The sequence below is a fragment of the Theropithecus gelada genome, chromosome 2 (genome assembly GCF_003255815.1).
Source record: "Theropithecus gelada isolate Dixy chromosome 2, Tgel_1.0, whole genome shotgun sequence".
Classification (NCBI taxonomy): domain Eukaryota; kingdom Metazoa; phylum Chordata; class Mammalia; order Primates; family Cercopithecidae; genus Theropithecus; species Theropithecus gelada.
In genome coordinates this window covers 62,816,862-62,832,524 of record NC_037669.1, presented here as the reverse complement: position 1 = coordinate 62,832,524, position 15,663 = coordinate 62,816,862, and the positions used below count along the sequence as shown (strand labels likewise).

General features: G+C 42.0%; 1 protein-coding gene across 1 annotated transcript in view; it reads left to right on the top strand.

The window, feature by feature from the left end:
- The first annotated feature begins 7,890 nt into the window (after positions 1-7,890).
- Positions 7,891-15,663, top strand: part of CNTN4 (contactin 4) — a 998,936-nt gene continuing 991,163 nt past the window's right edge. The window contains exons 1-2 of the mRNA XM_025375521.1: positions 7,891-8,066; positions 8,364-8,739. The gene's annotated coding sequence lies outside the window, so the exon portion shown is untranslated. The remainder of the gene's footprint in view (positions 8,067-8,363; positions 8,740-15,663) is intronic.

Here is a 15,663-nt window from a genome sequence, read left to right as displayed (position 1 = left end):
TCATAATTTGTTGTTGAAAACTTAATTTTAGATAATATATTGTTACAACTCTGGAGGGCCCCCTTCTGCCTCACATGTTTATTGTTGTTTGCATGTTTATTTGTATAGTCACTTGCTGGGCTATTATAATGGAGTCTATTTTCCTCACAGTATGAAGACTCTGATTTTGCTCCTTACAGGGTGCAGGCTGACATGTGCACAGTCAGCCTCCCATACAATGCTTTTAGAAGGGCTCTCTTCCAGTCTCTGTTTCCATGATCACATCCAGCTGTTAAGCTCTACTAATTCCCAACTGATTGATCTATTGTTTATACAATGCCCTGGAGCATAAATTGCTCCCTAGATTGAAAACAATTCAATTAAACTTGGGTTCCTTTATGGGGTAATTTTGAGATGAATGTCTGGGGTTTGCTTGGACCCAAAGAAGGCTCTTCTTAGCTCTCTTTTTTTTCTCTGATAAGCTTACTGGTTTGAGGTTTAGCTTAAATCCCTCATGAAGGTACCATCCTCTTCCTAATTGCTTTCTACCAAAATCTCCTTTGATATTGAGATCCTTAAAATTGAACTTTTCTACACTCCGTTTAAAGTAAAGTAAGTTTTCTTGTTTATTTTTTTGTTTTCTTATGACCTCTCTCTCCCCCTGGACCAAGTCTCTGAACCATGGCTTTGGAACTAGTTGTGGGGACAGTTGTATGCTTCTCTCTGAGTGACACCCTAGATTTAGAAGGAATTTTGGTTGGGGCAGCAGCCTCTGGTATTCTAGGCTTACCTCTTTTGACAGAGAACCTTCTCCTTACAAACGAGCTGTGTTTAGGGCAATTGGCTAGAAAGAATCTCCTTGTTCTATGAATGGGGGCTGAGTGAAAGAAGGTAGCCTTGACCTCCTGGCCACACTCCTGATATATTTAGCCTGTGCAACAGGTAATTGTGGGGAAGATAAGAAATGCTAAAGGTATGTCCCTCCCAGAAAGATACCATATTCCTTTTACTGGGTTCTGGGGTTGCCTGGGGAGTGAAGGGTACTGCTATGTTCTTGGCTGTGCTCACCTGGAGTGGAGTTTCCGCCATGCTGAGCTGACAGGGAGAAGGTTATGGTACAAATGCCACAGACTCTCACCGTTCTTAATGAGTTTTACTAGATTTTCTTGAATAAATATTTCTTCATTGATATATATGTCCTTAAAACCACTTCCAGAGTTTTTAAATGTGTGTGTGTTTAAATAATTTTCACCTCCATTTATGCTTGTTTTGCTTGGGAGTGGGTCCATTGGACTCCTTACATTTTGATTCTATATGTCAGAATCCGAGGATATACTTTAAGTCTATGACACCAAAGATAGAAATGTAAAGAAAAACTACTACCTCAGGTGATCCACCTACCTCGGCCTCCTAAAACACTGGGAGTACAGATTTCTAAAGTGAAAAGGCAAATAGAAAGAAATATTTTCAACAGATAAAAGTTTACTACCTTAAATATTCTGAAATCTTTGGCTAATCTCTAGGATAAACATGAAAGCTCAAGTAAATAAATAAGGAACACAGAGGCAATCTATAAAATGCATATAACATATAAACATATAAAAACTTTAACCTCACTAGAAATTTTTAAAAAAGGAAAACAAGAAACACTTTATGTCCACAAATTATAAAAGATATAAATAAACTTGTAATACTCAGCAAGTATGCAAAGAACTGAAAAAATACACTATGTTGAGAGAGTAAATTGACACGAACTTTGGCAAAATGAATAAGTATCATACTAAAAACAAACATAACCTTTCCATGTTGCATTTAATTTTTTTAAAGATGTTATATATAGTGTGATGTATGGCTGATGGTTGTGTGTTTGCATGTGTTTTTGTGTGTATTGGTTTTAACCTATAAGGGTACTGCTGTTAACATTTGCAGAGCCCTAATCAGGAATACATATTGCAGAGGGAAGGTAGCATCTGTAAACGTCTTATCTGAAACTCACTTGAGATTCAATTAACAGTATTTACTATTAACAATACAAGCCTTGCTAATTGGCACAATTGAACATAGCAATGATTATTATCACTGGTGAATGATTATTGTCTCTGGCGAAATGATTGGTGTTTAAGATACGGGTCTGGCTAGAAATACTGCACAGTGAGTTTTGCCCTTGCATAGCACAGAAAGAAAATCTGGTGAGCCCATTAACCTATATTCTTAGGAATCATGTTTTGTGATTTTGATTCCAATCAGTTCTGTGTTGAGCAGTTTTCAGAGAGTTTTTTTGCCTGACTCTAAGTAAGACTTTAATTGAATCCTGCCCTTGCAATATTGTCGCATTTGCCTCTGGTGAATCTTTGATTCAAAGGGCTATTGGAGAAACTGTAAGGACAGAGAGTTGGGATTTTATTGAGCTTACAGTTTGAATGACTGTATTTTAATGTCTGCTATGTTGTTATGTGTGCAGAATTTAGCCTTGAATTATCTCTTCTTATAATTTACTACATTATTTTGAGGGTGATAAGTATGAGGCCTAGAGCCCAGCCCTCATTACCTCTAATTGTTTATCATGGACATCTACCAGACAGAATCTAATAATTATGAATGAGGAAAGTCACAATACTTTTGATATGGTTTGACTCCCTGTCCCCACCCATAATTCCTATGTGTTGTGGGAGCGACCCAGTGGGAGACAACTGAATCATGGTTGCAGGTCTTTCCTGTGCTGTTCTTGTGATTGTGAATGTGTCTCACAAGATCTGATGGTTTTGAAAACCAGAGTTTCTGTGCACGAGTTCTCTCCTCTCTTTGTCTGCTGCCCTCCATGTAAGACGTGACTTGCTCCTCCTTGCCTTCCACCATGCTTGTGAGGCTTCCCAAGCCACGTGCAACTGTGACTGCAGTTAAACCTCGTTCTTTTGTAAATTACCCAGTCTCTGATATGTCTTTATCAGAAGTGTGAAAATGGACTAACACACTTTTTGACCTACTAGATCAAGTTCTGCGAATTTATTCTGAGTTAATAATTTAAAATGTGTGTAAAATTTAACTTCAGTGTATTTATCAATGAGTTATTTATCATAGCAGAACACAAACAATTTGAATGCTCAACAATAGAGAACTGATTGAGTTATCTGTAGTATATTTTGAAATGGAATATTAAGCAGCTTTTAAAAGTGAGGGGATATATAACTATTGAATGACAGAAAAAAGTTCAGGACACATTGAATATGAAGAAACTGATATTAAAAATATGAACAAAATGAAAATATTGAAGAAAGTATATTACAGTTAAGTGAATAGAGTGTAAATTGTTTAGGATAAGATGAAAAGATAAATGATTTGATGAATTCTGTATAAATTGAATGTCTCTAAATTGAATCGCATACCATATGGGCGGATGTGGATGTTTAAAGGAGACATTTGGTACAGTTGACCTTTATTATTCTCAGATACCATATTTGTGAATTTGCCCACTTGCTAAAATTTACTTATAACTCCAAAGTCAATACTTAAGGCACTTGAGTAGACACTTGTAGACACACAGAGGTATTTGTAGATGCACAGAGAATGAAAATTTTAGTTGCCCAATGCACACATTCCCAGCTGAGATCAAGCAAAGTGATGCTCTGTATTCTTGTTTCAGCTCTCATATTCTAAAAAAGTCTCCTTTTTGCAGTATATTTAGTGCATGTTTCTCAAATTTTGGGTTTTTCTGTTGGTGATTTTGCTGCTTAAAATGGCCTCAAGCATAGAGCTGGAGTGCTGTCTAGCATTCCTAAGCAAAAGAAACCTGTCATGTGCCTCACAGAGAAAATACATGTGTTAGATAAGTTTTGTTCAGGCAAGAATTACAGTGCTGCAGGCCATAAGTTCTATGTTAATGAATCAACAGTATATATTAAAAAAGATATCTTTATCACTTGATGAAAATCTTGTTACTAGAGGCTGTCAGGAACATAACCCTCTATTGTCTCCACAGTTTGTAGTGACTTTATAGAACATAATTACTGAGGACGACGGAAATCAACTATAAATACTTTTGCAACTGAAGACCTTTGGAACAATTATTTTTGGATTTTGTATAAAGAATCCAAAAAAATCTGGAAAACGTATGGCTAAGAAAACAGTTGATTGATCCCTAATTCCACCTTATTATGTTTAAATTCAGTGGGTGTCTCACAGCCATGTTTATAAAGGAATCTTGGCTGGGGTGTCAGGCTTCTAGTTTACTTTGACTGTATCTGTCAGTCTGTGTTGCAACCTTCATGGCAATTAACTGTGCTTTTGTGTGCTAATTATCATTATCCCAATATGGGCCCATTAGTAGTCCAATGTCCTTAGTTTAAAGCTTAAGTGTCAATCAGTCACCTAAAACAATTGCATAGGAGGAAGCTTTGCAAGGCTGGTCTGAAAATCCTTAGCTGAGTTCTATTTTATTATACTCCAGTTCGAAACTGAACACAAACCCCTTCTTGATATAATTCTTTATTAAAATACTGATTTATCTACTTAATTAAAGCAAACTTGGGTTTATATTTGAAAATCAGGGATGGGATACAAGTGCTACTTTATGCTTGAAGATCTATTCAGGTACCTACACATTAAACAAGTAAAACTGTAATTATAAAACCTACATATTTTTATCTGATTGAGTCACTCCTGTCATTGAACAACCTTATTCAAGTCATTTAGAACAAAGAAAGACGGTATGGATGAGTTTTTTAAAATCCCACTGGATGCCAGGAGTAAGGAGAAAATTGCATCAAATCAGATGTGGTCAGAAAAGAGGTATTTCTTTTCCTGTGATGTTTTTCCTCTTTTCTCCTCTTATAGTAAATCCCCACTCATCAAATCCTCAGATGTGTAGAGAAGGAATACAGCAGGCGTAATAGGGGAGTGGGACAGAGAGAGGCCCTTTCTAGAGTTTGCAGAACTGTTGCATGCTGAGTAAAACCTGATGATGTATTCCATTCATGTCTCCAAAAAGTCAAAAGCAGTTTCAGCGTTGATTTCCCTTAAGAGTTATCAGACCTCATTCAGTTGGTTTAATGAGTGTAAGAGGTGACCTTGTGTCCATGTAGATACTCCCATATTAAAAGACCTGGATGTAAAACTTCACATATGTGTAAATAGTTATTTTGGAGGGTGTTGTGAGGGTTATTGCAGCTCTCTGTTCAGGTGCTACTCAGGCTAAATGGGCAGGAGAAATTTTCCACTGTGTTATAATGATGATTATTTGCAAATTACATGAGCACCAGTAATTCATTCATGCAATGATACAGAGCTGGGTCTCAGTGCAGTGGTATTGAACTTGCTGCTGGCGGCGTTAATTGATTCATTTGGAACATTCCCCTCCAGAGAATCCCAATCACAGGTCCCCTGATCAAGAAACTGACATGCAGCCGGGGTCCTGGATATGTAGAGACACACGTGTGAGGCTACTGTCATCAAAATAAACCATTTCTGTCTCCTGACAGGGGCTGAGTCTATTAGGAACACTCCCCAATCCTGGGAGCTTCGGTGAGAGGCTTTCTATCTTGGCAGAAGTGGCAGCTGAGCATTGCTTCTTCCCTGCAGGATGGAAAAAAGGGACTGGATTATTGGCTGCATTTTAAACTAGCTGCTGTTTTAGAGAAAATGTTGGGGAGGTACTGAACAAGCTTAGCATTGGATTAGTGGGGGTGTGTTGGTGAAAAGAAAAATGCCTCCTCCTAACTTAACGTTTAACTGACATCCCCTCAACATGACCCAAATCTGTCTCTCCATATACACAATGCCTGTTTTCCTAACTACATGGTGAACTGTGGAGCAAGTCTTGGTCATGTTTAGTTTGTTTCCCAGAATCTACTAGAAGACAATGCCTACCATATAGTAGGCACAGAATAAGGGCCAAAGGGGAGAATGGAAACAAAATATGTACATTTGAGATTTAGAAATACAGTTAAGGGACTTTGCCTGAATTTGTCATACAACTTTGAAAATTGCTTCAATTTATAGTCCCAGTGGGGAATGTGACAACATATTTTATTCTTTGTTCTTTTCTGAAATTCTGTGTCCAGTCTAAAACACGACATTTCCCTTTAATGTGTTAGGAGTATGCACGGTTACACAGGAATATTTTCTGGAGAACTTCTGGTGAGGCATATTTTGATAAACGGTCTTACTAAAAGTTATATATACGTACTTTTAATTGACTAGTTGCAGAAAAATAATCAATCTAAAAAAAATCATACGTAGTACAGGTAGTATATCATGGTTCTGGCAGAAGCACAAAAGCCTTCAAAGTGAGTGGGAACCTGGGAACCATTGATCCTCAGTGGTTGTCTACCATGGAAAACCCCTGCACCACCAACATTCCAGTTTTGCAAAAGTGCCTCTATTACAGAAACATAGCAGGCAAGGAGGGAGGAAAAAGCCTTAAAATCTCTCTCCAACTTTAATCAGGAAACTTTGGTGGGGAGGTTGGGGTGGGGTGGGGGGGGGTAACTTTCTTTAGCATTAATCTCAGCAATCATGAAAGTCATGGAATTTCAAGTGATGAAAATTTTGAACACAACAATACCTATCACTAGTCTGGATTTGCCCACTTCCAGAACAGGAATTATAAAAATAATAATTAATTTTAAAAAGCAAAAGACAAAAAACCAAACCAAACCAACATTGAATGAACTAATAAAGCTGCTGCACATACATGTTGGAGTTGGATGTTTATTTGCTTACTACAGTAGTTTAAAAATAGTTTTCCAGTTAACATCTTTTACACATAATGGAGATGTCAGGGTAGGTTTACATGATTGTGTAAGTGGTCAGAAGTTGTTTATGTAGCTCTGAACTGCTGAGAGATGAGCAGGAAGACCTGGGTTCAGCAAAACCCCTGGGGCTTTTTCCCAGAGAGAGAAACAGAGGCTCCTCTGGGTTGCTGGAAATGCTTTCCAGACGAGTTCGACTGGGTTGGCTTTTCTCTGCCTATCAAAGTCACTTTGCACAGTGCTGGTTAGGGGCTGGGGCATTGCAGCCAATCTCTACGGTTACCCTGAGGTTTGGAGTTGGGGCGAAGGGAGCCACTTCTGCAAGGAAACAGTAGATTCATAATGTAGAATGACCATGATAACGTCGTTCAAAGCACATTCTTTCGAATAACAAGGCTTTCAACATGCCCCACCCTCGCGACCAAGACACCACAAATTGATCCTTGTACCTATTTTATAGCAACTGTTCCCTCTGACCTTCCCCGCCCCCCGCCCCACATTCCAACCTGAAAGCATGTTGCATGGGTGAGACTTCAGGTCTGTAACGCAGCCTGTCTAGCCAATGTCCTTCGCCTAAGGACAGGCAGGTAAAAACCTCCCAAAGCCCCTCTTCTGGCTTGAGTTCAATGCCACCCGCCCACCCACATTCCCTGGTTCGACAATTTTCAGCCCAGACGCAGAAGCATTTGTTTCCATGGCCAGTGCGCCTTAACGATCCCCCGAATTCCGCGTCTCCCGGAGGCCAGAGGTTCGGGTACCAAGGAAGGTCGCGCCTCCTGGTGCCCCGACATTCGGGTTGCAAACGAAGGAGAATCTTCTCGGCTTATCCCTAGCCGCTGAACAGCACAACCCCTACGTCCCTGCACGTTGATAATCTTCTCTTGCCTAAGAATCAGGAGACGTGCCCTTTCCTAATTTCGCGCGTTGGGGACCTGGGGCTCCCTCCTCTCGGCAGCACCTAGCAGGTGCTGCGCCCCAGCGCTCTCCTCCTTCGGCCGCGCACTGAGCATGCCCGGCTCCGCTGCGCGCGGACTCCCGGCCTCCCGCGCCTCTCCTCCTCCCCTCTCGTCTCCCGCCCCTACTCACCCGCCCGCGCCTCTCCCCCTCCCCGCGCTTGTCCCCCTCCCCGCGGCTAAGGAGCCGGCAGCCTGAACTCCGGCGCGCCAGGTTTTTCCAGCCGCCGCGAGCACCAGGAGGGAGGGGAGCGCCGCACCAGACAGAGCACTGGGTTCAACACCAGGATTGGTTACAAGTAGGGAGCTTTCGCCACTACACCGGCCCCCTCGGACTGTGCCGGCGCGGCACCCGAGGCTCTCGCCAGCCCAGCGCCCAGGTGCTGAGGTAAGTGAGGCGCGAGCTGTTTGGGTCCGGCTCCAGCGTGGGCGCGCAATGTCCCGGGGACCTGGCTCGCGGATTTGGGGGGAAAGGGCAGGGTCCGCGCAGGCTGCCTGAAGGACAGAGAGGCTTCCTGGGGCTCTCACTCCTGCAGAGCTGGACGGCGTCTATGGGGCCCTACAGCCCAGAGCCTGACAGCCCTGCAGGGTCGGACCAGCGGGAGCTGAACGCCTGAGCCCAGAAGGACTCAGGGCCCCGACGATGCCACCGTCACCCCACAGCGACCCTTCTTCTCCTTCTTAGTCAGAAAATAAGTTTGTTGCGCTGCGAGGCAGCCACAAAACAAGGAACCCAGAGCCCGGAATGCTTCGGGAACCCTTAAAATCAGCTCCTCCAACTGGTTCAGGCCACTGCCCCTTCTCCGTGCGCCCTCACCTCTGGCGCCGGGTTCTTGGCGGGGGTTTTCTTCTGATAGCCCAGTTACAGCCCACAGCAGAGGGAGGCGAACTTGGGGTTTGAAGGGAATTGGGACTAAAGGAACAGGAGCTCGTAGCCGTGATGGAAGGAGCCGTGTGGAAACAGACACTGATTTTTGGAGCATCCACTGTGTGCCAGGCTGGGTGCTAAGCGCTGGGGCTACGGCGGCGAGTGACAGACCAGGTGCCTGCTCTTATGGAAGGTACCTGACTTCCCCAGTCTCTGCCAGGGGAGCTTGTGGGGTGGCATTCGTTTCCAACAACTTCTGGGGGATTTCCAGTTTCTTTTGAGAGGCAAGACAACCGTCTTGTCTCCTCCCCGGACCCAGACAGCAGCGAGCTGTGCGCCAGGCGCCCCACAGACACCAATCCACTGGCGCTCCTTCTGGAACGGAGGGCTCAAAACCTTCGTACATTTTCTCTCTTGTGCTTCGTGTATATATTTTACTATTTATGAAAGGTGTGGAGGTGAGGGTAGGAGGACGTGGGCTCCTGAATCTCTCTGAACCAGCCAGAGAGTCGGCTGCATGAAAACATTTTGCAGCACAGCGGAGCTCCTGCGAGGAGGCGGCTTCGCGCATCGGGAAGATAAGGCGGTTGCTTGCTGGCCAGGGTCTCCAGATTTGGTGCGAAAAAGCTTGCGGAGGTTGTGTAGGGCGAATCAATGTGACTGAGCACCTTGGGTGTGTGGTCTGCGTGGAGGAGAGTGGGCTGGATCTTGAGGTGTGTTGGAACTTTATTTGTAAAGAGGAGTTCCTGAAAGGAATGTTCGTGGAACTTTTTCTAGTTTTCCTGCTGGAATCAACATAGGGGCGGGGACATGTTTGTCAGAGTAACAGTGTCATTTAATTGCATGGGAAGCTCTTGCAGTTTACTGTAGTGGGAGCTGTATAGTTTAAGGAGTAACGCCACATAACTGAGTCGTTTGGACACCCACGTAAGATAATTTGGAAAGTGCTTGTATTTTTTTTTTTTTTTTTTTTTAGGTTTGTGGTTTATGTCCTTTAGGGAGTGGGGTAGGAGCGTAAAGACTGTGTAGGTTGCGTATGAGCAGGTCCACACAATAGCGTTCCCAAGTCTGGCTAATAGCAAGTTTGTTCTGTCTTTCTCTGTCTCTACCCAAGTGGGTGAAAAAGAACAGTGTGTCATGAAGACAGGCACCTTGAGGTGATTTGGGTGGCATTCATGAGAAAATTCACATGTTACCCATAAGTTTATTCTTGCTATTTTTATCTTGATTTCTTTAAAGATTTTGTGGGAATCTCTGCAATGGGTCGCAGGAGTAGGTAAGATTGTAAGGATCAAAAACAAGTTTCATGAGACTATTATTTTTGCTACCTTATGAAATAGCTATTGATTTGTTTGTTGAAGCTGGTTTCAGCTGCTCTGTCTTGTTGAGGAGAGATGATAATGATAAACCTCATTGTTTTTCCATCTGAACCCTGGGAGGTAGCTGGCAAGGATGGAAAAACCGACCTTTTCAGTTAAAGACTAAGAGTCTAAGAGAAGTGACTTGTTTAAGGGTGCGTGTCAGAGCCACATGTAAGTTTCAACAGAGGTAAATTTTCTTATTTGCAGTTTTTTTTTTTTTTTTTTTTTTTTTAAACAACACTTTTCAGTTTCTTTGAGTTGTAAAACTTTTCAAGTCAATTGGGAGTCAATTCAGTACCTTTTTCCATAGTCATTTCATATTGGCAGATAATTAAGAGTGATTAGAGAACAAACCTTTCAAATGATGTTGGATTTTTTATCATTCACTTATTTTATCTACTTCTGTCTCCTTTTTGTTCAAAAGTAGGTCTTCTGATTTCTTTTCTGCTCTAAGCACTAAATCTTTTGGCTGCAATTTTTCTTCTGAAATGTATACAGGACATCCATTCCTTCAATTTAGGTCTTAAAAAAATAAAGCTTCTCAGCAGAAAATTCCCATGCATGGTACTGACTTTTCTACAAGTTTGTCTGATTATGATTTTAACTTGTTGGTTTTTCTTTGTTATATTTGAAGACAGACATAATATACATTAGCTTCAATCTCTCTTATCTTAAAAAATTAATATTTTGTACAAACTTGCTTTTATATTATTTTAGTTGAATGAACCTATTTCATATGATAGGCGGGGGTTGTCTCTACACACTGATTTTTTTGTTCTTTTTTGTTCATTTTTCCCTGTAATGCTATGTTTTAAGCCTAGTGAAGGAGGCAAGGAGGCAGGATTTACTGCCTAGATGTATCGATCTTCATTATTATTGTTTACTATCGGAATATATCAATAACATTTATTTATAAACTGAAGACATGCTGTTATATGATACACTACTTGTAAAACACACAGAAAAAGAAACAAAAAAAGATGAATAAAGCAAAAATTATGAAATAGAAGTTCTCATGCTGTTGTTATGTATCCCAGTGGATCGTTTTGCACAGCCCCTGGGGTGTGTACCACACTTTAAAGATCACTGCTGGTTTGATATTTTTAAAATCTTTCTCTCCTTATCTCTGCTGTGCCGTTCATTATCTCTGATACTCTAGCCAGTTGTAAAACTGCTACACTTCTATATCTTCTGTAACAAATAGATTAAGCACACTTGTTGTCCTGTCATGGACTCATATGTGGATAGAATGAGCTATAAGGGATGAATGCGTTTTGGAGATGTCATCTTAGATCTCCCAAAGTAGATACACAGGCGAATTTTTAAAAATGGAGTTTTAGTTTAAAGATTAAGTACCAATGGTCAGGAAGTGAAGAATCCAAGGAGTAAATGAGGGAGGATCGGAAGGACACTTTCCACATTGCAGTGTTGTGTAGAGGCTGGAAAGTTCATAAACCTTGAAGGAGATTAACCCAGATCCAAATCTGGCTCCATCATTTATGACATTTACAGTGCTGGGCAATGTAGTTCCTTAATTTCTGTGAGCCTGAGTTTCTTTAGCTATAAAATTGGTATAACATCTATTTTAAGGCATCATGATAGGGATTAAACATGAGAGCATGAGTCAACATGGGTCAAGAGCTTGGCTCTATTAGATTGGCTTTTTAACAGCTATAATGGATCCAAAAAGGATACCGCCTGAGATGTGAAATATATTTATTTCTCGGTTGTATGAAGTCCCAGAATGGGTGATCATGGCAGTACTCCTTCAAAGTGTGATTCAGAGACCCAGCCTTCATCTGTTCTGTGCCCTTGCCATCTTTAGCAGGGTCACCGTGCTTACTTGCATCAAGCCATTGGAAAGAGGAAGACTTGGAAGGATGTTAATTGCCCAAAACTGGAATGAGTGCATATTACATTTCCTTACATTGCACTGGCCAGAACCCAGCTCTTTGTGGATGTATGTTGCTATTAAGGAGGCTGGGAAATACAGTCTAGAAATGTTATCCAGGAAGGAGAAGAAATTGTTGGGGAAGCAACTAGCATTTTCTGACATTTTATTACTATATGTGATATTTCTTCCATATTCAGTGACTATTACTTCCCTTTCTTCTACTAACCCTTGTTTTTTTTTTTTTTTTCTGGTAGAAAAACTGGAATGGATACAATAAATAATAATAGAAGCAGTTAATACATACATAGTGCTTACTATTTCTGAGATACTTTTTAAAGCACTTTGCCCTACTTTGCCCTTCTGTTATTATCTCTGTTGTACAGATGAGGAAAACTAGGCATAGAGAAACTAAGTTATTTGTTCATCATAGCTAGTAAGTAGCAGAGCTGGGATCTGAACCAGGTTCTCTCGCTCCAGAATTGATTTTTTTAACAGCTTTTTTTGCTTTTGCCTCAATACTTTTCTTATTTAAGCCATTGGACCACTTTTTACTTTGGCCTATATATAAAAAATGTTTCCAGGAGAATTTTTTAAAATACTAAAGTAGAAAAAAAAGATGTAATCCGTAACATACTGAGGTTTGCAAAATTATTTTTTATTTATGTATTTATTTATCTTTATTTTCTGCATGACCAAGGGGACTGTATATATATCCCAGGTACCCCTCTAAAAGAAAATGATCCCTCTTGTTCTCATCCTGTTGGCCCATTTCCATTAGAGAATCTGCCTCATCTTATGTTTCCTATGTATTTGTCTTTCATAAAAATGCCTGTTACAATTTTGGTTCCCAATGGCTGCAGTGGAAATGTGTAGTGGTCAATAGTAAGAGTATACTTTTTGCTAAGATAGTTGTTGTTCCAACATTAAAGAGTCAGTTTTTTCCTCTTGTTCAGTATGTATTTGTTGCATCTTCACAATTAGTTAATGATATGTATCTTCTTACCATGTAGGTAGGCATAAATACTGTATACTTACCAGTCACTTCTTTCCCAGGAGCCCCTGTTCATTTCCTCTTTAGTTTCCTTGAGCCTCATGTCCTGAGAAATTTGCTTTTTTTCCCTGAACTCCTTTCTTCCAATTTTTCCCACTTCTGTGCCATTTATGTCTGTGTGTGTGTGTGTGTGTGTGTGTGTGTGTGTGTGTGTGTGTTTCAAGCCCCTTCTTATGATTTAATGGGGTTGGAGGGCTGGAAAGGTTTTCACATGCTTACTGTCATGTTTTCAGCCAAATTCCACAGGGCTTTGTAACAGGCTAACATGAGCTGCTATAATAGATAAGCTCTTAATTTTCAGTGACTTATTTTAACTTTTTACTTCTTGCTCCTGTGTGGTAGTTCAGTACTCGTAGAATAGGTCCTGATTGAGTGGCTGTCCATGGGGTCATTCAGGGAATCAGGTTCCTTAGAGTTTTGTGGCTTTGTTCTTCTTTAAATACCTAGAGTCCTCATCATTCATTCAAGATACAGGGTGTGAGGCGATAAATAATCCAGAGAAGTCTCATTGGAGGTTGTTGTAGGTACAGCCTGCAAGTGGTTATCATGACTTCTGCCCATATTCCCTGGGGTGGACCTCAGTCATTTAGACATCCTTTGCTACAAGGGAAACTGAGAAGTGGCATCTGGCAGAGTGCCTGGGGGAGAAGGGTGAAAGGAAAACAGGTTTGGTAAATAACTAGTCAGTCTTTGTCATAGATTTCCAATGAGAACATGTGAGAATATCAGCGAAGTCTCTTGGTATGGGGAAAAGAGAGCATGGAATTTGGTTATTTGGCTAATAAATGCCCATTCCCTTGCTTCTTTTTAATTTTGACCTCTATTACTATCCCATTCTTAGTGCATATGGTCTGGGTGGGATTCCATTTCCCATTTAAGGATTGGAGCATGGGAACCAGGTCTTGTCGGGAAGAGCATTGACTTTTCCTGTCCACAGTAATTGCTTCTAGAACAGAACAGACATGGCCCCAGTGAGAACCACTGCAGTGAGATGCTTTGCTTTTTCTCAGTGGCTCTAGTTGGGTTCCATGCATGCCCTTGAACTAATTCCTATAGATAAGGAGATTAGAACCAGGGAGCATGTGGGCCTGCCACTGCTACAGCTGTCTTACCACCAAAAAAAGAACCTAGAGCTGCTGGGGTCACCACATATTACTTGAGAATGAAGCCAACAGAATGGTAGCAAGGGGCATGATGGAGCAAAACCAGCTCCTCTTGCATCATGTGAGCCCATTAATCTGGCTATGTCTAAAGTGAGTTAACCTGCTATATTAATCTGTTCTCACACTGCTATAAAGAACTGCCTGAGACTGGGTAACTTATAAAGGAAAGAGTTCAATTCACTCAGTTACACATGGCCTCAGGAAATTTACAATCATGACAGAAGGCACGAGAGAAGCAAAGGCATGTCTTACATGGTAGCAGGCAAGAGACACCAAAGGAGGAAGAGCCCGTTATAAAACCATCAGATCGGCCGGGCGCGGTGGCTCAAGCCTGTAATCCCAGCACTTTGGGAGGCCGAGGCGGGTGGATCACGAGGTCAGGAGATCGAGACCATCCTGGCTAACACGGTGAAACCCCGTCTCTACTAAAAATACAAAAACTAGCCGGGCGTGGTGGCGGGCGCCTGTAGTCCCAGCTACTCGGAGGCTGAGGCGGGAGAATGGCGTGAACCCGGGAGGTGGAGCTTGCAGTGAGCCGAGATCGCGCCACTGCACTCCAGCCTGGGCGACACAGCGAGACTCCGTCTCAAAAAAATAAAAATAAAAATAAAATAAAACCATCAGATCTCATGAGAACTCACAATCTTGAGAACAGCATGGGGGAAACTGCTCCCACAATACAATCACCTCCTACCACATCCCACCCTTGACATATGTGCATTATGGGAATTACGTTTCAATAGATGAGATTTGTGTGGAGACACAGAGCCAAACCATATCATTCTGCCTCTGGCCCTCCGAATATCATGTCTTTTCACATTTCAACATAGCTTCCCAACAGGTCCCCAGAATTTTAACCCATTTTAGCATTAGCTCAAAAGTCCACAGTCCAAAGTCTCATCTGAGACAAGGCAAGTGCCTTCTACCTATGAGCCTGTAAAATAAAAAACAAGTTAGTTACTTCTGAGACACAGTGGGAGTACGGGGATTGGGTAAATATTCTTATGCCAAATGGGAGAAATCAGCCAAAACGAAGGGGTTACAGGCCCTATGCCAGTCTGAAACCAGGCAGAGCAGTTATTAAATCTTAAAGCTCTGAAATGATCTTCTTTGACTCCATGTCTCAAGTTCAAGTCATGCTGATGCAGGAGGTGGGCTCCCACTCTCTGGGGCAGTTCCGCCCCTGTGGCTTTGCAGGCTACAGCCCCCCTCCCAGCTGCTTTCATGGCTGGAGTTGAGTGTCTGCTTTCATGCACAGTGCAAGCTCTCAGTGGATCTACTATTCTGGGGTCTAGAGGACCATAGCCCTCTTCTCACAGCTCCACTAGGCAGTGTCCCAGTGGTGACTGTGTTGGGGGCTCCATCCCCCATTTCCCTTCTGCACTGCCCTAACAGAGGTTCTTCATGAGGGCTCTGCCCCTGCATCACACGTCTTGCCTGGACATCCAGGCATTTACATACATCTACTGAAATCTAGGCAGAGGTTCCCAAACCTTAATTCTTGTCTTCTGCACACCCACAGGACCAATACCATGGGGAACTTGTCAAGGCTTAGGACTTACACCTTCTGAAGCAACAGCTTGAGCTATACCTTGGCCCCTTTTAGCTACAGTTGGAGCAGGTGGGATGCAGGGCACCAAGTCCCTAG